Here is a 22,903-nt window from a genome sequence, read left to right on the forward strand (position 1 = left end):
TTCAGCCTCTGTGCTCTCAGAAGGTCTGTTCGGGCACCGCTACTGGTCATGTGCAACCCTGATAAAGCCATTAAAGTGAAATGCGCATTGGCGGAACACCTGTGTTGTTATGGTAACAGTGATAGGTTACTGTGTGTGGCCTAGACAGAAGGGCTCAATAGTGGAGTTACCTGTAAGCCATAGGATAGATAGCTGCGGAAGGCTGATTGGATATACTGAATCACCTCTATGCAATATTGTTAGCAAACGAGATATTGATAAAGATATTGCTTCACCTGGTGGGCGAACAATCTAGGTCTTAAACACTGAATGATACCATTAACGATTTATAAACGGAATGTTAGGAGTGAATCACTGCTCTCTGACCGTCAGTGTAACATCTACCTACCCTGTATATCACTGGCTTACTGACACATTGTGTAACTATAAACGACTACCCTGTACAGTATATCACATTTTACTGACAAATTGTGTGTAACTATAGTAGCCTACCTAGTGTTCACTCTAGAAATTTTTTAGGGCAGGGTGCTGATCACGGGAACGGCACATTTTTCAATCGCGAGGGCACATTTTTCAATCGCGAGGGCACATTTTTCAATCGCGAGGGCACATTTTTCATTCGCGAGAGCACATTTTTCATTCGCGAGGGCACATTTTAATTTTAAAGGTCAAAATGGTGACACCTGATCTTCAAACCATCAGCACGTTATTGCTACAGTATATAATCCACCTTGTGACACCCGAGCGTCACACCATCGGCACATTTATGCTATATAACCGTCTTGTAACACCGGAGCGTCACACCATCAGCACATTTATGCTATATAATCCATCCTGTGACACCTGAGTGTCACACCATCAGCACATTAATACTATATAACCCATCTTGTGACACCGGAGCATCACACCATCAGCACATTTATGCTATATAATCCATCCTGTGACACCTGAGTGTCACACCATCAGCACATTTATACTATATAACCCATCTTGTGACACTGGAGCGTCACACCATCAGCACATTTATGCTATATAATCCATCCAGTGACACCTGAGCGTCACACCATCAGCACATTTATGCTATATAACCATCTTGTGACACCAGAGTGTCACACCATCGGCACATTTATGCTATATAACCGTCTTGTAACACCGGAGCGTCACACCATCAGCACATTTATGCTATATAATCCATCCTGTGACACCAGAGTTTCACACCATCGGCACATTTATGATATATCACAACACATCTCTCATATTCTCTCTCACATCTAAGTCTCCTCCACTTTCCGGAGTAGAGCGCACGGAGCTCCGTCTGGCTAGGTAAGCTCCCGGCGGACGAGATCTCGCGAGATCGCCCGACCCGGAAGTCATACCAGCCGGCGTTGAAGCACCGTGATACCGGAGCTGCAGGAGCAGCCCGACACCGAAAACGCCCACCAGCAGAAGCAAGCCGCCGACGAGGATCGAGACGCAGGCAGTGCGGGTGCACCACCCGAGGTAAGGGACGCCGTCCTCCGGTGCCACCTGCACAGACGCTCGCCACCCACCAACGGACTGCAGTTTTCTCCCGTGACACTTGACCCTGGTGAACTATCACCAATCTCAGCCGCCTTCTCCAGGAACTGTATTGGTTTTCTCAAACCCCCCCCCCCCCCACTGTCCAGAACGCTTTGACCGCCCTGACCTGCTGACCTAACCCGCATTAGGTAGACCAGCCACTGTCCCCACCAGCAAACATCAAAAGTGACATAGCTGGAGAACCTTGGGGGTTTTTCTCAGCAGGAGACCAGGACTGCCCAGCCCTGACAGTGAAGCACCCAAAATCAAGTGATACACTATACTGGCACAGATTGCCAATCACCCACCTTTTTTAGCCATTTCACCTGTGTTTATGCACAATAAATAATTTCTTTTGAGATTAAACCCAGATCTCGCTTCATTCTTCATTTAGGGGTAGAGCGCCGTAATTTCTGCATTTATGATATATCACCCATCTTGTGACACCGGAGTGTCACACCATCGGCACATTTATGCTATATAATCCATCCTGTGACACCTGAGCCTCACACCATCAGCACATTTATGCTATATAATCCATCCTGTGACACCTGAGCGTTGCACCATCAGCACATTTATGCTATATAACCCATCTTGTGACACCTGAGCGTCACACCATCAGCACATTTATGCTATATAATCCATCCTGTGACACCTGAGCGTCACACCATCAGCACATTTATACTATATAATCCATCTTGTGACACCTGAGCGTCACTCCATCAGCACATTTATGCTATATAACCCATCTTGTGACACCTGAGCGTCACTCCATCAGCACATTCATACTATATAATCCATCTTGTGACACCTGAGCGTCACACCATCAGCACATTTATGCTATATAATCCATTTTGTGACACGTTATATTCCCCATAAAGTCCCCCAGAGGCAGCGCTGAGGAGTCCGTTTGGCCTGCGGAGAGGGGGCAGATGAGCCGGGACCCCCCCTACACGCTGCACTCGGGCGCATCAACAAGTGCGCGGCGGCGGGGGAGCGAGAGGGCTGCATATCCCAGGGTGCCCAGCTGTCCATCACCGGCCATGTCACCACCAGCAGGCTTCTGGGCCGATGTCTTCAAGGGGACGCACTGTCACGCACAGAGCAGCCTCTGCCCCATGATCTCCTGGTGCTCACTGTCCCCCCCGCTGCTGCGGCATGTCAGGGCTGAGGGGGGAGTGTCCACACGCTGCCGCGCTAGCAGCTTACACTGTCAGCGGGAGGAGACTTCTAGCGCGGCAGCGGCTATTAACTATGCAGGGCGGGCAGAAACAGGCAGGGCGAAAATCGGCAGCTATAAAAGGGGCCGGGCGCAGCGCCCCGTGAAATAAGCCTAGCGGGAACACTACTACCCTGTATAGCACCGACTTGCTGACACATTACATGTATCTATAGCAGCCTACCCTGTATAGCACGTCTTACTGACACATAGTGTGTATCTATAGCAGCCTACCCTGTATAGAACTGGCTTACTGACACATTGTGTGTATCTATGGCAGCCTATCTGTATGGCACTGGCTTACTGACTCTTTGTGAGTAACTACTGACATATTGTGTGTAAGTTTAGCAGCTCACCCTGTAATTAGAGATGTGCGGCGGCCACTTTTCGGGTTTTGGTTTTGGATCTGGATCTCCCTTCGTGTTTTGTATCTGGATTGGTTTTGGCAAAACCACCATTGTGGGTTTTGGTTTTGGATCTGGATTTTTTTTAAAAAATGCTAAAAATGGCTAAAATAACAGAATTTGGGCCTGTTTTTGCCCCTAAAGTATTATTGACCTCAATAACATTAGTTTCCACTCATTTCTAGTTAATTTTGATCACTTCACAGCTTACAAAATTGTTTTCATTTACTGTAGTTGGGCCAAAAGGGTATACCGAGGTAGCTGGATGACTAAGCTAAGCGACAGCAGTCGGCATCACATACATGTGGACCTTACACTTCCAACCTGGCAGAGCGGCACTGCAGGGGCAGACAGGGTGGCAGTTTAATAAACTATCCCAAAAAAAGAGAAATGCTCCAAAGAGCACATACAAAGAGGTATCGGCCTTGTCATGACTGGTGGTAGCAGCTTCAGCACTTCTATCAGGTTGCTGATCTCCCACTATTTCCTCCTCCATCATCCTCTAAAAATGTGTTTTTATTTTATTTATTACTTTTATTTATTTTTCATACTTTACACTGGACACAGCCTGTCATACTGGACACAACCCCTTGGACACTGGACACTGTCCCTGGACACAGCCCCTGGACACTGCCCCTGGACACTGGACACAGCACGTCACCCTGGACACAGCCCCTGGACAATGGACACAGCCTCTGGACACAGCCCCTGGACACTGCCCCTGGACACAGCCCGTCACACTGGACACAGCCCCTGGACAATGGACACAGCCGTCACACTGGACACAGCCTCTGGACACCGCCCCTGGACACAGCTCCTGTACACTGGACACAGCCTTCACACTGGACACTGCCACTGGACACAGCCCGTCACCCTGGACACAGCCCCTGGACAATGGACACAGCCCCTGGACACTGCCCCTGGACACAGCCCGTCACACTGGACATAGGCCCTGGACAATGGATACAGCCGTCACACTGGACACAGCCTCTGGACACCGCCCCTGGACACAGCTCCTGTACACTGGACACAGCCTTCACACTTGACACTGCCCCTGGACACTGGACACAGCCCGTCACCCTGGACACAGCCCCTGGACAATGGACACAGCCCGTTACCCTGGACACAGCCCCTGGACACAGCCCCTGGACAATGGACACAGCCTCTGGACACCGCCCCGGGACACAGCTCCTGTACACTGGATACAGCCATCACACTGGACACTGCCCCTGGACACAGCCCCTGGACCCTGGACACAGCTCCTGTACACAGCTCGTGTATACTGGACACAACCCCTGTACACTGGACACAACCCCTGTACACAGCCCCTGTACACTGGACACAGCCCCTGTCACACTGGACACTGGATATATGTAGTCACACTGGACAATGGATATATGTCACACTGGACTCTGGATATATGTCGTCACACTGGACAATGGATATATGTCACGCTGGACACAGGATATATGCCGTCACACAAAGGTTACATGTCACACTGGACACAGGATATATGTCGTCACACTGGACAATGGATATATGTCACACTGGACACAGGATATATGTTGTCAGACTGGACAATGGATATATGTCACGCTGGACACTGGATATATGCCGTCACACAATGGTTACATGTCACACTGAACACTGGATATATGTTGTCACACTGGACAATGGATATATGTCACACTGGACACTGGATATATGTCGTCACACTGGACACTGGATATATGTCATCACACTGGACACTGGATATATGTAGTCACACTGGACACAGGATATATGTCGTCACACTGGACACAGGATATATGTCACATTGGACACTGGATATATATTGTCACACTGGACACTGGATATATGTAGTCACACTGGACACAGGATATATGTCGTCACACTAGACAATGGATATATGTCACACTGGACACTGGATATATGTCGTCACACTGGACAATGGATATATGTCACGCTGGACACAGGATATATGTCGTCACACTGGACAATGGATATATGTCACGCTGGACACTGGATATATGCCGTCACACAATGGTTAGATGTCACACTGGACACATGTCGTCACACTGGACACAGTATATATGTCGTCACACTGGACAATGGATATATCTGTCACACTGGACACTGGATATATGTCCTCACACTGGACACAGGATATATGTCGTCACACTGGACACAGGATATATGTCATCACACTGGACACAGGATATATGTCGTCACACTGGACAATGGATATATGTCGTCACACTGGACATAGGATATATGTCGTCACACTGGACACAGGATATATGTCGTCACACTGGACAATGGATATATGTAGTCACATTGGACACAGGATATATGTCGTGACTCGTGACACTGGACAATGGATATAGGCCGTCACACTGGACACAGCCCCTTGTATTACTGCAGCCCCTGTACTCAGTGTACTACTCAGCAGCACTGCAGCCCCTGCGTGTGAGCACTGCAGCACTGAGTTAGTTAGTTAAAGCACACAACACAGGGCTCAGGGCTAAATAAATCACAACACAGGGCTTAGGGCTAAATAAATCACAACAGGGCACGGGCCACAGGACAGCCCCTGGACAGTGGACACTGCAGCCCCTGCGTGTGAGAACTGCAGCACCTAGTTATTTAAATCACACTACAGGGCTCAGGGCAGTGATGGCACAGGGCAGGTCACGGAGCACAGCACAGCACAGCATGGCACGGAGCACAGCACCACTTCCCAACCACCCTCTTCACTCTCCAAGATTGGAGTGAAGATGTCGAGCGCGCGTGCGTCTTTTAAAAGATCCCGCTCCCGCGAGAATCCGACAGCGCGATGATGATGTTTTGCCTCGTTTTCGGTCCGGAATTGAGGCGGGAACTCCTGAGCCGCCTCGGATCCCGAGATTCGGATCTGTCGGATCTCGGGGATCCGGACCCGCTCATCTCTACCTGTAATAGCACTAGCTTACTGACACATTGTGTGTAACTATAGTAGCCTACTCTATAGTATGAAAGTAATATAAAGGTGTTCAAATCGCGCTTAGAATAAATCTTGGTGGATGAAGACACAGGGATGGTGTCCCCACACCATATAAACACATGAAAGAAAAAGATCATATGCAAGACCATATGAAATCGTGTCTCGTTCATCAGCGCTTTCAATAGATAATACATCCCTATGAAGGTATATTAGTCTCCTCTTCTCCACCTCAAACTGGTTTATACAGTAGAGATGACTGCAGTATTGAAAGGGATTCTTGTTATTTATGGATACCCATCATCGAAGATGCCTGCCTGAGTGGGGAGAAAATACCATACATCCCTATATTATTAATTTATTTATTAGCAGTTTCTTATATAGCGCACACAGATTCCGCTGCACTTTACAGAGAATATTTGAACATTCACATCAGTCCCTGCCCCAGTGGAGCATACAATCCATATTCCCTACCACATGTGGATTGGGCGTCTCCTCTTTTCCGTTTGTATGAAATAAAGTGTGGCCAAAATCGATAATCATCTGACTATACCACTCTCCAGTGGTGTGTACATAAGGAGAGAGATAAGTGTGCCACGTGTGCTGTTCATCAAGGCTTGTCGGTCTTTTTGTATTCTATACACTGTACTGTCAGGACATAATTACCCATTTCCTTGTCTGCACCAAATAAGCGCTGGACTTGAAGTGTTCGGAAGAAGCCTGCTGTGTCTGTAAGGAGGATATTTATCAAAGATTGGAGAGAGCTAAGGTACCAACCAATCAGCTCTTAGCTGACATTTTTGAAACACAGGCCGTAACATGGCAGTTAGAAGCTGGTTGGCTGTTTTTATCTCTTTCCAACTGTCGACCAATAGTGGTTGACCTAATGACCGTTGACCTAGTTATCGTCGACCTACTAATACACTTTTTTTGACAGACAGCAATGCTAATATTGGTTTGTGTGCATTATTTTAGCACAAACTTGTTAGGAAGATGCAAAATATCAGTCACTGTGAACGAGGGGCCTCACTGCAGCGCTTTGTGAAGTGGCCATTTTGTTTCCTGAGGTAACATTTTGAATGTGCCGCAACCTACTGTATGAACTCCCCAGGCATTTGTAACATTACTGAAATTACAGGATTGTAATGGCTGTTTTAAATACTGCAAGGACCAAAGCAAGGAACCCTCTGAGATGTGTGTAAACAGGAGAATGATGGGGTCTCCTCCTAGACCAAGGGGTCTCCTCCTAGACCAAGGAACCCTCTGAGATGTCCTGTATGTAGACACAATAATGATGAGGTAATGGCTGCATCTCCTCATAGACCAAGGAACCCATCTGAGTTGTGTGTAGACAGGAGAATGATGGGGTAATGGCTATGTCTCCTCATAGATCAAGAAACCCTTTGAGATGTCTGTAGATAGGAGAAAGGAACCAAGGAACCCTCTGAGATGTATGTAGATAGAAGAATCATGGGTAATGGCTATGTCTCCTCATAGACCAAGGAACCCTCTGAGATGTGTGTAGACAGGCGAATGATGGGTAATGACTAGGTCCTTCTCATAGACCAAGGAGCCCTCTGAGATGTGTGCAGACAGAATTATCGGGTAATGGCTAGGTCTTCTCATAGACCAAGGAACCCTCTGAGATGTGTGTAGACATATTTAAAAAAGTAAACGTACACATGTTTTATTTGACATATTCTGACACTGTAGCCGCCAAGCATTCACCCAGCATGGAGACGCTCCAAATGAGGAAATAACCACAGAGATACAGTATTATTCACCACTCATTTTATTACCCAAATTGTTGTTGGAAATAACACATGATGGGGTATAAGATGGGATGTGGCCCATAACAACCAATCAGATTCTATCTAGTATCTCCTAGACAATACTAAATAAATAATTTGTCTATTATCTAGACTACTCATTTATTAAGTATCGTATAGGAGATAATAGATACAGTCTGATTGGTTGTTATGTGCAATATTCCATATTTAACAGAAGTTGAAATGTAGTGGGACGCCTCTACATTGGGAGTGCATGCCACTCCGTGATGGTGACAGGGGTGCATACCACTCCTTGGATGGTATAGGGGGTGCATGCCACTCCAGTGACAGGGACGCTTGCCACTCCGTAAATGGTGACGGGGGCGCATGCCATTCCGTGGATGGCGGCGGGGGTGCATACCACTCCGTGGATGGTGACGGGGGCGTATACCACTCTGTGGGTGGTGACGGGGGGCCACTCCATAGATGTTTCTTGGGTCTCTTGCCGCTCCGTGTAGGTTTCCTGGGACTCTTGCCACACCATGGATACTTCCAGGGACTCTTGCCACACCGTGGATGCTTCCTGGGACTCTTGCCACTCAGTGGATGCTTCCTGAGACTCTTGCCACTCCGGGGATGTTTCCGGGATCTCGGAATACCAGTCTATTGAGAATGGGTTCTCATGCCACTCCGTGGATTGGAACGGGGGCTCTTGCCTCTCCATGGATGGTGATGGGGGCGTATACCATTCCGTTGATCGTGACGGTGGCTCTTGCCACACCGTGGATATTAACAGGGGCGAATTCCTCAATGGTGAGGAAGCCTGTCTCTCCCTTGGTGCCGGTGGGGCCTGTCTCTCCCTTGGTGCCGGTGGGGACTGTCTCTCCCTTGGTGCCGATGGAGCCTGTCTCTCCCTTGGTGCCGGTGGGGCCTGTCTCTCCCTTGGTGTCGGTGGGGCCTGTCTCTCCCTCGGTGCCGGTGGGGCCTGTCTCTCCCTCGGTGCCGGTGGGGCCTTTCTCTCGCAGGGAGGCGGTGGGGCCTTTCTCTCACAGGGAGGCGGTGGGGCCTTTCTCTCGCGGGGAGGCGGTGGTGCCTTTCTCTCGCGTGGAGGCGGTGGTGCCTTTTTCTCGCGGGGAGGCGGTGGGGCCTGTCTTACCCGCGGTGCTGGGGGCATCTGCCTCTCCCGGGGTTCTTGTTTGGTTTGGCTCTCTGATGGCAATTGGGCCATTTCCCCTCTTGTAGCAAGTTTGACTAACTGCGTCACCTTAATTAAAGATAAAATAGAAATATTAAATAACAAATAAGCTATACACAAATATCCCTTCTAGTCCTAATGGACGGAAACACAACGAACAGAGGAAAAATCATTCGATGCGGGTGCTTACGCGTGAATGTGTAAGCGTACGCGTTTGCAGCATAGTGCGGGTATTTGTGTGGCGGGGTGGGCGTGCCTTTGGCGGGATGGAGTTTACCTGCTTGATAGGCAGCGGAAATAGGCAGCCAAGCGAGCCCTTTACGCTACTATACGCGACCTCTCTGGGCGCCATGAAAAGCAAAAAAGTGAATATGGTCCCCGATCTCCTGTCACAATGTTACAATTCATTTCATATTCATACAATTATAATCCGGAATCACAATGCTCCGCTAGTAGGATCAGTATAAATATGTGTTACACAACTGACCACAGATATGCAGGTATCAGCGAATACAATACCATAATGGAGTAATGGGGGAAATAAAGGGCTTTATTATTTAAAGCCCATTTATCAGCAACCTCATTTGCAGTGAAATGTGGGCATAATATCGGTGCCCATTGTAACATGCAAATTGTGATTATTTAACCACAAACAAAAAAAAAGGGTTTAAACCAAAATAAAAAAGTGTTTGTGTGTGTGTGTGGGGGAAGGGGGGACACAAACCCACTGGAATCGAATAACGATTTTAGCTCATATTGAACGCCAAAAATGTTGGGGGTCATTGGGAACCGACAGTGATATAAATAATAAATAACCCCTCAGGTTTGGGCAAAGACCCCCTGAAACACCCACTAAATTGGGACATAACCGCCTTCTATGCTATGACACGCCCACTTTCATGTGAGCCTCGCCCCTTAAGAAATCCATGAAGAACCCCAATTGCTCAAACAAAAAGAATGAATAGAAATAAGAGCGCACTTACCTTGCCACTATAGAACGGGACGCAGCGCAGGGCTGCTCCCGTTTGTCTCCTCCTTCCTACTCTCTCTCCTCTCTCTCCTTGCTCCTCTCCAAACACAATATATGAACTGAAAATGCTGAATAATCAGACACGTTCAAAAGCTCTGACTGCACAAGTCGGGACCAGGCAACAGAATGACTCCTAGGGCGGTATTCAATGTCCTGAATCGCTGGTTACAGTGATTCAGATTTAACATTCGCCTGCCAATCGCCGGTTTTTAGCAGTGAATCGCCATGCATGGGGATTCGTGGGGAGTCGCCAAGTCACCCTATTCAACGTGGCTGAGAATCGCCGGCCCTAACGGCGATTCTCAGCCATACCGGCGTTTCCCTACACAGCCTCATTAATGTAGTCAGTTGTTTAAAAAATCGCAGATAAATGCTAGAAACAAGCAAATTACCCTGGACAAACGCTTCCCATACAGCAGACGGCAAACGCTGGGAAATCTGGTCAAAGGGCAAACGAAGGAGTGAGGTGGGGAGGAGAATCATGGGTAAGTGAGGTGCACCATGGGTAAGAACAGTGCTTTGTGGGAGAAAAAAAAAATACCTGAAAAAATTAAATATATATTTGTATAGCACTTCTACGACCATGACATCACACAAGGGCAGCAAATAATAATACATTAGACTTGCATAGTTAAATAGAGCACTTAAAACCAATTATTTGACATGTTCCTATAAAAGTTCACCATAAAAAGATGACGAGGGGCACTCGGAGAGGAACGGCGATATGAAAGAAGAAAAAGGAATCGCCAACTTCACATTGAATACACTTTTGGCGATTCCCCTCAACTACCGTCGATTCCCCATGAAAAATCCTATACACAAAAAACGGCGATTTGTACAGGAAAACATTTGGCGATTGCAGCTTCATTCACCGGTCGTCAACGGCGATTCTAGCTCATTGAATACGGTGATTCGCATTTGGAGCTCCAAAAATCACCGTCAGCCACGAAAAAACCCCGGAATCGCCATAAAACTTGGCGATTCCGGCTCATTGAATACCGCCCCTAGTGTTCCGTCCTGGCTCACCAGGCATTGTGACATCATAGAATCACTGTTATGTCATCACAGGGCCATTGTGATGTCATCACACAGGTATTAGCAGCAGCCAGACTGGCAAATATATGTATACAAATAAAGTGGTGCCCATACACTAGTAAGATTTATCTTCAGATCTGGCTGGTTGGAACAAAAACATGGTTATGGATGAGTGACAGTTTGTCTGTTTTCCAACATTTCCAAGCAAATGGTCAACTGTCATTTGCTCTCATCCATAACCATTGTTTTGTTTCAAGCAGCCAGATCTGAAGATAAATCTGAGTGTGTATGGCCACCTTTAGACTATGTGTATGTATAAGCAAGGGCAGAATAGCATATCTCCTACCTGCCTCAATTTACAACCCTGAAATTGGCAAATATATTACCAAAGTGGGAGGCGCTTTGCAGATTGGGGCAGGGTTTTTTATACCAATATAACATGTCTTAATGCTGTCAAGTGTATCAGGCCTTGCCAAGTACCATACTAAAGTTTGGGTAGGGGTCTGTCAGTGCTGCTTCAGCCTCTGTGCTCTCAGAAGGTCTGTTCGGGCACCGCTACTGGTCATGTGTGACCCTGATAAAGCCATTAAAGTGAAATGCGCATTGGCAGAACACCTGTGTTGTTATGGTAACAGTGATAGGTTACTGTGTGTGGCCTAGACAGAAGGGCTCAATAGTGGAGTTACCTGTAAGCCATAGGATAGATAGCTGCGGAAGGCTGATTGGATATACTGAATCACCTCTATGCAATATTGTTAGCAAACGAGATATTGATAAAGATATTGCTTCACCTGGTGGGCGAACAATCTAGGTCTTAAACACTGAATGATACCATTAACGATTTATAAACGGAATGTTAGGAGTGAATCACTGCTCTCTGACCGTCAGTGTAACATCTACCTACCCTGTATATCACTGGCTTACTGACACATTGTGTAACTATAAACGACTACCCTGTACAGTATATCACATTTTACTGACAAATTGTGTGTAACTATAGTAGCCTACCTAGTGTTCACTCTAGAAATTTTTTAGGGCAGGGTGCTGATCACGGGAACGGCACATTTTTCAATCGCGAGGGCACATTTTTCAATCGCGAGGGCACATTTTTCAATCGCGAGGGCACATTTTTCATTCGCGAGAGCACATTTTTCATTCGCGAGGGCACATTTTAATTTAAAAGGTCAAAATGGTGACACCTGATCTTCAAACCATCAGCACGTTATTGCTACAGTATATAATCCACCTTGTGACACCCGAGCGTCACACCATCGGCACATTTATGCTATATAACCGTCTTGTAACACCGGAGCGTCACACCATCAGCACATTTATGCTATATAATCCATCCTGTGACACCTGAGTGTCACACCATCAGCACATTTATACTATATAACCCATCTTGTGACACCGGAGCGTCACACCATCAGCACATTTATGCTATATAATCCATCCTGTGACACCTGAGTGTCACACCATCAGCACATTTATACTATATAACCCATCTTGTGACACCGGAGCGTCACACCATCAGCACATTTATGCTATATAATCCATCCTGTGACACCTGAGCGTCACACCATCAGCACATTTATGCTATATAACCATCTTGTGACACCAGAGTGTCACACCATCGGCACATTTATGATATATCACCCATCTTGTGACACCGGAGTGTCACACCATCGGCACATTTATGCTATATAATCCATCCTGTGACACCTGAGCCTCACACCATCAGCACATTTATGCTATATAATCCATCCTGTGACACCTGAGCGTTACACCATCAGCACATTTATGCTATATAACCCATCTTGTGACACCTGAGCGTCACTCCATCAGCACATTTATACTATATAATCCATCTTGTGACACCTGAGCGTCACACCATCAGCACATTTATGCTATATAATCCATTTTGTGACACGTTATATTCCCCATAAAGTCCCCCAGAGGCAGCGCTGAGGAGTCCGTTTGGCCTGCGGAGAGGGGGCAGATGAGCCGGGACCCCCCCTACACGCTGCACTCGGGCGCATCAACAAGTGCGCGGCGGCGGGGGAGCGAGAGGGCTGCATATCCCAGGGTGCCCAGCCGTCCATCACCGGCCCCGGGGGCCAAGCACTGCCTCCAGCCAGCAGGTGTCACCACCAGCAGGCTTCTGGGCCGATGTCTTCAAGGGGACGCACTGTCACGCACAGAGCAGCCTCTGCCCCATGATCTCCTGGTGCTCACTGTCCCCCCCGCTGCTGCGGCATGTCAGGGCTGAGGGGGGAGTGTCCACACGCTGCCGCGCTAGCAGCTTACACTGTCAGCGGGAGGAGACTTCTAGTGCGGCAGCGGCTATTAACTATGCAGGGCGGGCAGAAACAGGCAGGGCGAAAATCGGCAGCTATAAAAGGGGCAGGGCGCAGCGCCCCGTGAAATAAGCCTAGCGGGAACACTACTACCCTGTATAGCACCGACTTGCTGACACATTACATGTATCTATAGCAGCCTACCCTGTATAGCACGTCTTACTGACACATAGTGTGTATCTATAGCAGCCTACCCTGTATAGAACTGGCTTACTGACACATCGTGTGTATCTATGGCAGCCTATCTGTATGGCACTGGCTTACTGACTCTTTGTGAGTAACTACTGACATATTGTGTGTAAGTTTAGCAGCTCACCCTGTAATTAGAGATGTGCGGCGGCCACTTTTCGGGTTTTGGTTTTGGATCTGGATCTCCCTTCGTGTTTTGTATCTGGATTGGTTTTGGCAAAACCACCATTGTGGGTTTTGGTTTTGGATCTGGATTTTTTTAAAAAAATGCTAAAAATGGCTAAAATAACAGAATTTGGGCCTGTTTTTGCCCCTAAAGTATTATTGACCTCAATAACATTAGTTTCCACTCATTTCTAGTTAATTTTGATCACTTCACAGCTTACAAAATTGTTTTCATTTACTGTAGTTGGGCCAAAAGGGTATACCGAGGTAGCTGGATGACTAAGCTAAGCGACAGCAGTCGGCATCACATACAGTACATGTGGACCTTACACTTCCAACCTGGCAGAGCGGCACTGCAGGGGCAGACAGGGTGGCAGTTTAATAAACTATCCCAAAAAAAGAGAAATGCTCCAAAGAGCACATACAAAGAGGTATCGGCCTTGTCATGACTGGTGGTAGCAGCTTCAGCACTTCTATCAGGTTGCTGATCTCCCACTATTTCCTCCTCCATCATCCTCCAAAAATGTGTTTTTATTTTATTTATCACTTTTATTTATTTTTCATACTTTACACTGGACACAGCCTGTCATACTGGACACAACCCCTTGGACACTGGACACTGTCCCTGGACACAGCCCCTGGACACTGCCCCTGGACACTGGACACAGCACGTCACCCTGGACACAGCCCCTGGACAATGGACACAGCCTCTGGACACAGCCCCTGGACACTGCCCCTGGACACAGCCCGTCACACTGGACACAGCCCCTGGACAATGGACACAGCCGTCACACTGGACACAGCCTCTGGACACCGCCCCTGGACACAGCTCCTGTACACTGGACACAGCCTTCACACTGGACACTGCCCCTGGACACTGGACACAGCCCGTCACCCTGGACACAGCCCCTGGACAATGGACACAGCCCCTGGACACTGCCCCTGGACACAGCCCGTCACACTGGACATAGGCCCTGGACAATGGATACAGCCGTCACACTGGACACAGCCTCTGGACACCGCCCCTGGACACAGCTCCTGTACACTGGACACAGCCTTCACACTTGACACTGCCCCTGGACACTGGACACAGCCCGTCACCCTGGACACAGCCCCTGGACAATGGACACAGCCCGTTACCCTGGACACAGCCCCTGGACACAGCCAATGGACAATGGACACAGCCTCTGGACACCGCCCCGGGACACAGCTCCTGTACACTGGATACAGCCATCACACTGGACACTGCCCCTGGACACAGCCCCTGGACCCTGGACACAGCTCCTGTACACAGCTCGTGTATACTGGACACAACCCCTGTACACTGGACACAACCCCTGTACACAGCCCCTGTACACTGGACACAGCCCCTGTCACACTGGACACTGGATATATGTAGTCACACTGGACAATGGATATATGTCACACTGGACTCTGGATATATGTCGTCACACTGGACAATGGATATATGTCACGCTGGACACAGGATATATGCCGTCACACAAAGGTTACATGTCACACTGGACACAGGATATATGTCGTCACACTGGACAATGGATATATGTCACACTGGACACAGGATATATGTTGTCAGACTGGACAATGGAGATATGTCACGCTGGACACTGGATATATGCCATCACACAATGGTTACATGTCACACTGAACACTGGATATATGTTGTCACACTGGACAATGGATATATGTCACACTGGACACTGGATATATGTCGTCACACTGGACACTGGATATATGTCATCACACTGGACACTGGATATATGTAGTCACACTGGACACAGGATATATGTCGTCACACTGGACACAGGATATATGTCACATTGGACACTGGATATACATTGTCACACTGGACACTGGATATATGTAGTCACACTGGACACAGGATATATGTCGTCACACTAGACAATGGATATATGTCACACTGGACACTGGATATATGTCGTCACACTGGACAATGGATATATGTCACGCTGGACACAGGATATATGTCGTCACACTGGACAATGGATATATGTCACGCTGGACACTGGATATATGCCGTCACACAATGGTTAGATGTCACACTGGACACATGTCGTCACACTGGACACAGTATATATGTCGTCACACTGGACAATGGATATATCTGTCACACTGGACACTGGATATATGTCCTCACACTGGACACAGGATATATGTCGTCACACTGGACACAGGATATATGTCATCACACTGGACACAGGATATATGTCGTCACACTGGAAAATGGATATATGTCGTCACACTGGACATAGGATATATGTCGTCACACTGGACACAGGATATATGTCGTCACACTGGACAATGGATATAGGCCGTCACACTGGACACAGCCCCTTGTATTACTGCAGCCCCTGTACTCAGTGTACTACTCAGCAGCACTGCAGCCCCTGCGTGTGAGCACTGCAGCACTGAGTTAGTTAGTTAAAGCACACAACACAGGGCTCAGGGCTAAATAAATCACAACACAGGGCTTAGGGCTAAATAAATCACAACAGGGCACGGGCCACAGGACAGCCCCTGGACAGTGGACACTGCAGCCCCTGCGTGTGAGCACTGCAGCACCTAGTTATTTAAATCACACTACAGGGCTCAGGGCAGTGAGGGCACAGGGCAGGTCATGGAGCACAGCACAGCATGGCACGGAGCACAGCACCACTTCCCAACCACCCTCTTCACTCTCCAAGATTGGAGTGAAGATGTCGAGCGCGCGTGCGTCTTTTAAAAGATCCCGCTCCCGCGAGAATCCGACAGCGCGATGATGATGTTTTGCCTCGTTTTCGGTCCGGAATTGAGGCGGGAACTCCTGAGCCGCCTCGGATCCCGAGATTCGGATCTGTCGGATCTCGGGGATCCGGACCCGCTCATCTCTACCTGTAATAGCACTAGCTTACTGACACATTGTGTGTAACTATAGTAGCCTACTCTATAGTATGAAAGTAATATAAAGGTGTTCAAATCGCGCGTAGAATGCATCTTGGTGGATGAAGACACAGGGATGGTGTCCCCACACCATATAAACACATGAAAGAAAAAGATCATATGCAAGACCATATGAAATCGTGTCTCGTTCATCAGCGCTTTCAATAGATAATACATCCCTATGAAGGTATATTAGTCTCCTCTTCTCCACCTCAAACTGGTTTATACAGTAGAGATGACTGCAGTATTGAAAGGGATTCTTGTTATATATGGATACCCATCATCGAAGATGCCTGCCTGAGTGGGGAGAAAATACCATACATCCCTATATTATTAATTTATTTATTAGCAGTTTCTTATATAGCGCACACAGATTCCGCTGCACTTTACAGAGAATATTTGAACATTCACATCAGTCCCTGCCCCAGTGGAGCATACAATCCATATTCCCTTCCACATGTGGATTGGGCGTCTCCTCTTTTCCGTTTGTATCAAATAAAGTGTGGCCAAAATCGATAATCATCTGACTATACCACTCTCCAGTGGTGTGTACATAAGGAGAGAGATAAGTGTGCCACGTGTGCTGTTCATCAAGGCTTGTCGGTCTTTTTGTATTCTATACACTGTACTGTCAGGACATAATTACCCATTTCCTTGTCTGCACCAAATAAGCGCTGGACTTGAAGTGTTCGGAAGAAGCCTGCTGTGTCTGTAAGGAGGATATTTATCAAAGATTGGAGAGAGCTAAGGTACCAACCAATCAGCTCTTAGCTGACATTTTTGAAACACAGGCCGTAACATGGCAGTTAGAAGCTGGTTGGCTGTTTTTATCTCTTTCCAACTGTCGACCAATAGTGGTTGACCTAATGACCGTTGACCTAGTTATCGTCGACCTACTAATACACTTTTTTTGACAGACAGCAATGCTAATATTGGTTTGTGTGCATTATTTTAGCACAAACTTGTTAGGAAGATGCAAAATATCAGTCACTGTGAACGAGGGGCCTCACTGCAGCGCTTTGTGAAGTGGCCATTTTGTTTCCTGAGGTAACATTTTGAATGTGCCGCAACCTACTGTATGAACTCCCCAGGCATTTGTAACATTACTGAAATTACAGGATTGTAATGGCTGTTTTAAATACTGCAAGGACCAAAGCAAGGAACCCTCTGAGATGTGTGTAAACAGGAGAATGATGGGGTCTCCTCCTAGACCAAGGGGTCTCCTCCTAGACCAAGGAACCCTCTGAGATGTCCTGTATGTAGACACAATAATGATGAGGTAATGGCTGCATCTCCTCATAGACCAAGGAACCCATCTGAGTTGTGTGTAGACAGGAGAATGATGGGGTAATGGCTATGTCTCCTCATAGATCAAGAAACCCTTTGAGATGTCTGTAGATAGGAGAAAGGAACCAAGGAACCCTCTGAGATGTATGTAGATAGAAGAATCATGGGTAATGGCTATGTCTCCTCATAGACCAAGGAACCCTCTGAGATGTGTGTAGACAGGCGAATGATGGGTAATGACTAGGTCCTTCTCATAGACCAAGGAGCCCTCTGAGATGTGTGCAGACAGAATTATCGGGTAATGGCTAGGTCTTCTCATAGACCAAGGAACCCTCTGAGATGTGTGTAGACATATTTAAAAAAGTAAATGTACACATGTTTTATTTGACATATTCTGACACTGTAGCCGCCAAGCATTCACCCAGCATGGAGACGCTCCAAATGAGGAAATAACCACAGAGATACAGTATTATTCACCACTCATTTTATTACCCAAATTGTTGTTGGAAATAACACATGATGGGGTATAAGATGGGATGTTGCCCATAACAACCAATCAGATTCTATCTAGTATCTCCTAGACAATACTAAATAAATAATTTGTCTATTATCTAGACTACTCATTTATTAAGTATCGTATAGGAGATAATAGATACAGTGTGATTGGTTGTTATGTGCAATATTCCATATTTAACAGAAGTTGAAATGTAGTGGGACGCCTCTACATTGGGAGTGCATGCCACTCCGTGATGGTGACAGGGGTGCATACCACTCCTTGGATGGTATAGGGGGTGCATGCCACTCCAGTGACAGGGACGCTTGCCACTCCGTAAATGGTGACGGGGGTGCATGCCATTCCGTGGATGGCGGCAGGGGTGCATACCACTCCGTGGATGGTGACGGGGGCGTATACCACTCTGTGGGTGGTGACGGGGGGCCACTCCATAGATGTTTCTTGGGTCTCTTGCCGCTCCGTGTAGGTTTCCTGGGACTCTTGCCACACCATGGATACTTCCAGGGACTCTTGCCACACCGTGGATGCTTCCTGGGACTCTTGCCACTCAGTGGATGCTTCCTGAGACTCTTGCCACTCCGGGGATGTTTCCGGGATCTCGGAATACCAGTCTATTGAGAATGGGTTCTCATGCCACTCCGTGGATTGGAACGGGGGCTCTTGCCTCTCCATGGATGGTGATGGGGGCGTATACCATTCCGTTGATCATGACGGTGGCTCTTGCCACACCGTGGATATTAACAGGGGCGAATTCCTCAATGGTGAGGAAGCCTGTCTCTCCCTTGGTGCCGGTGGGGCCTGTCTCTCCCTTGGTGCCGGTGGGGACTGTCTCTCCCTTGGTGCCGATGGAGCCTGTCTCTCCCTTGGTGCCGGTGGGGCCTGTCTCTCCCTTGGTGTCGGTGGGGCCTGTCTCTCCCTCGGTGCCGGTGGGGCCTGTCTCTCCCTCGGTGCCGGTGGGGCCTTTCTCTCGCAGGGAGGCGGTGGGGCCTTTCTCTCACAGGGAGGCGGTGGGGCCTTTCTCTCGCGGGGAGGCGGTGGTGCCTTTCTCTCGCGTGGAGGCGGTGGTGCCTTTTTCTCGCGGGGAGGCGGTGGGGCCTGTCTTACCCGCGGTGCCGGGGGCATCTGCCTCTCCCGGGGTTCTTGTTTGGTTTGGCTCTCTGATGGCAATTGGGCCATTTCCCCTCTTGTAGCAAGTTTGACTAACTGCGTCACCTTAATTAAAGATAAAATAGAAATATTAAATAACAAATAAGCTATACACAAATATCCCTTCTAGTCATAATGGACGGAAACACAACGAACAGAGGAAAAATCATTCGATGCGGGTGCTTACGCGTGAATGTGTAAGCGTACGCGTTTGCAGCATAGTGCGGGTATTTGTGTGGCGGGGTGGGCGTGCCTTTGGCGGGATGGAGTTTACCTGCTTGATAGGCAGCGGAAATAGGCAGCCAAGCGAGCCCTTTACGCTACTATACGCGACCTCTCTGGGCGCCATGAAAAGCAAAAAAGTGAATATGGTCCCCGATCTCCTGTCACAATGTTACAATTCATTTCATATTCATACAATTATAATCCGGAATCACAATGCTCCGCTAGTAGGATCAGTATAAATATGTGTTACACAACTGACCACAGATATGCAGGTATCAGCGAATACAATACCATAATGGAGTAATGGGGGAAATAAAGGGCTTTATTATTTAAAGCCCATTTATCAGCAACCTCATTTGCAGTGAAATGTGGGCATAATATCGGTGCCCATTGTAACATGCAAATTGTGATTATTTAACCACCAACAAAAAGAAAGGGTTTAAACCAAAATAAAAAAGTGTTTGTGTGTGTGTGTGTGTGTGGGGGAAGGGGGGACACAAACCCACTGGAATCGAATAACGATTTTAGCTCATATTGAACGCCAAAAATGTTGGGGGTCATTGGGAACCGACAGTGATATAAATAATAAATAACCCCTCAGGTTTGGGCAAAGACCCCCTGAAACACCCACTAAATTGGGACATAACCGCCTTCTATGCTATGACATGCCCACTTTCAGGTGAGCCTCGCCCCTTAAGAAATCCATGAAGAACCCCAATTGCTCAAACAAAAAGAATGAATAGAAATAAGAGCGCACTTACCTTGCCACTATAGAATGGGACGCAGCGCAGGGCTGCTCCCGTTTGTCTCCTCCTTCCTACTCTCTCTCCTCTCTCTCCTTGCTCCTCTCCAAACACAATATATGAACTGAAAATGCTGAATAATCAGACACGTTCAAAAGCTCTGACTGCACAAGTCGGGACCAGGCAACAGAATGACTCCTAGTGTTCCGTCCTGGCTCACCAGGCATTGTGACATCATAGAATCACTGTTATGTCATCACAGGGCCATTGTGATGTCATCACACAGGTATTAGCAGCAGCCAGACTGGCAAATATATGTATACAAATAAAGTGGTGCCCATACACTAGTAAGATTTATCTTCAGATCTGGCTGGTTGGAACAAAAACATGGTTATGGATGAGTGACAGTTTGTCTGTTTTCCAACATTTCCAAGCAAATGGTCAACTGTCATTTGCTCTCATCCATAACCATTGTTTTGTTTCAAGCAGCCAGATCTGAAGATAAATCTGAGTGTGTATGGCCACCTTTAGACTATGTGTATGTATAAGCAAGGGCAGAATAGCATATCTCCTACCTGCCTCAATTTACAACCCTGAAATTGGCAAATATATTACCAAAGTGGGAGGCGCTTTGCAGATTGGGGCAGGGTTTTTTATACCAATATAACATGTCTTAATGCTGTCAAGTGTATCAGGCCTTGCCAAGTACCATACTAAAGTTTGGGTAGGGGTCTGTCAGTGCTGCTTCAGCCTCTGTGCTCTCAGAAGGTCTGTTCGGGCACCGCTACTGGTCATGTGTGACCCTGATAAAGCCATTAAAGTGAAATGCGCATTGGCAGAACACCTGTGTTGTTATGGTAACAGTGATAGGTTACTGTGTGTGGCCTAGACAGAAGGGCTCAATAGTGGAGTTACCTGTAAGCCATAGGATAGATAGCTGCGGAAGGCTGATTGGATATACTGAATCACCTCTATGCAATATTGTTAGCAAACGAGATATTGATAAAGATATTGCTTCACCTGGTGGGCGAACAATCTAGGTCTTAAACACTGAATGATACCATTAACGATTTATAAACGGAATGTTAGGAGTGAATCACTGCTCTCTGACCGTCAGTGTAACATCTACCTACCCTGTATATCACTGGCTTACTGACACATTGTGTAACTATAAACGACTACCCTGTACAGTATATCACATTTTACTGACAAATTGTGTGTAACTATAGTAGCCTACCTAGTGTTCACTCTAGAAATTTTTTAGGGCAGGGTGCTGATCACGGGAACGGCACATTTTTCAATCGCGAGGGCACATTTATCAATCGCGAGGGCACATTTTTCAATCGCGAGGGCACATTTTTCATTCGCGAGAGCACATTTTTCATTCGCGAGGGCACATTTTAATTTAAAAGGTCAAAATGGTGACACCTGATCTTCAAACCATCAGCACGTTATTGCTACAGTATATAATCCACCTTGTGACACCCGAGCGTCACACCATCGGCACATTTATGCTATATAACCGTCTTGTAACACCGGAGCGTCACACCATCAGCACATTTATGCTATATAATCCATCCTGTGACACCTGAGTGTCACACCATCAGCACATTTATACTATATAACCCATCTTGTGACACCGGAGCGTCACACCATCAGCACATTTATGCTATATAATCCATCCTGTGACACCTGAGTGTCACACCATCAGCACATTTATACTATATAACCCATCTTGTGACACCGGAGCGTCACACCATCAGCACATTTATGCTATATAATCCATCCTGTGACACCTGAGCGTCACACCATCAGCACATTTATGCTATATAACCATCTTGTGACACCAGAGTGTCACACCATCGGCACATTTATGATATATCACCCATCTTGTGACACCGGAGTGTCACACCATCGGCACATTTATGCTATATAATCCATCCTGTGACACCTGAGCCTCACACCATCAGCACATTTATGCTATATAATCCATCCTGTGACACCTGAGCGTTACACCATCAGCACATTTATGCTATATAACCCATCTTGTGACACCTGAGCGTCACTCCATCAGCACATTTATACTATATAATCCATCTTGTGACACCTGAGCGTCACACCATCAGC

The sequence above is a fragment of the Crinia signifera genome, chromosome 19, assembly GCF_055691185.1.
Source record: "Crinia signifera chromosome 19, ASM5569118v1, whole genome shotgun sequence".
NCBI lineage: Eukaryota > Metazoa > Chordata > Amphibia > Anura > Myobatrachidae > Crinia > Crinia signifera.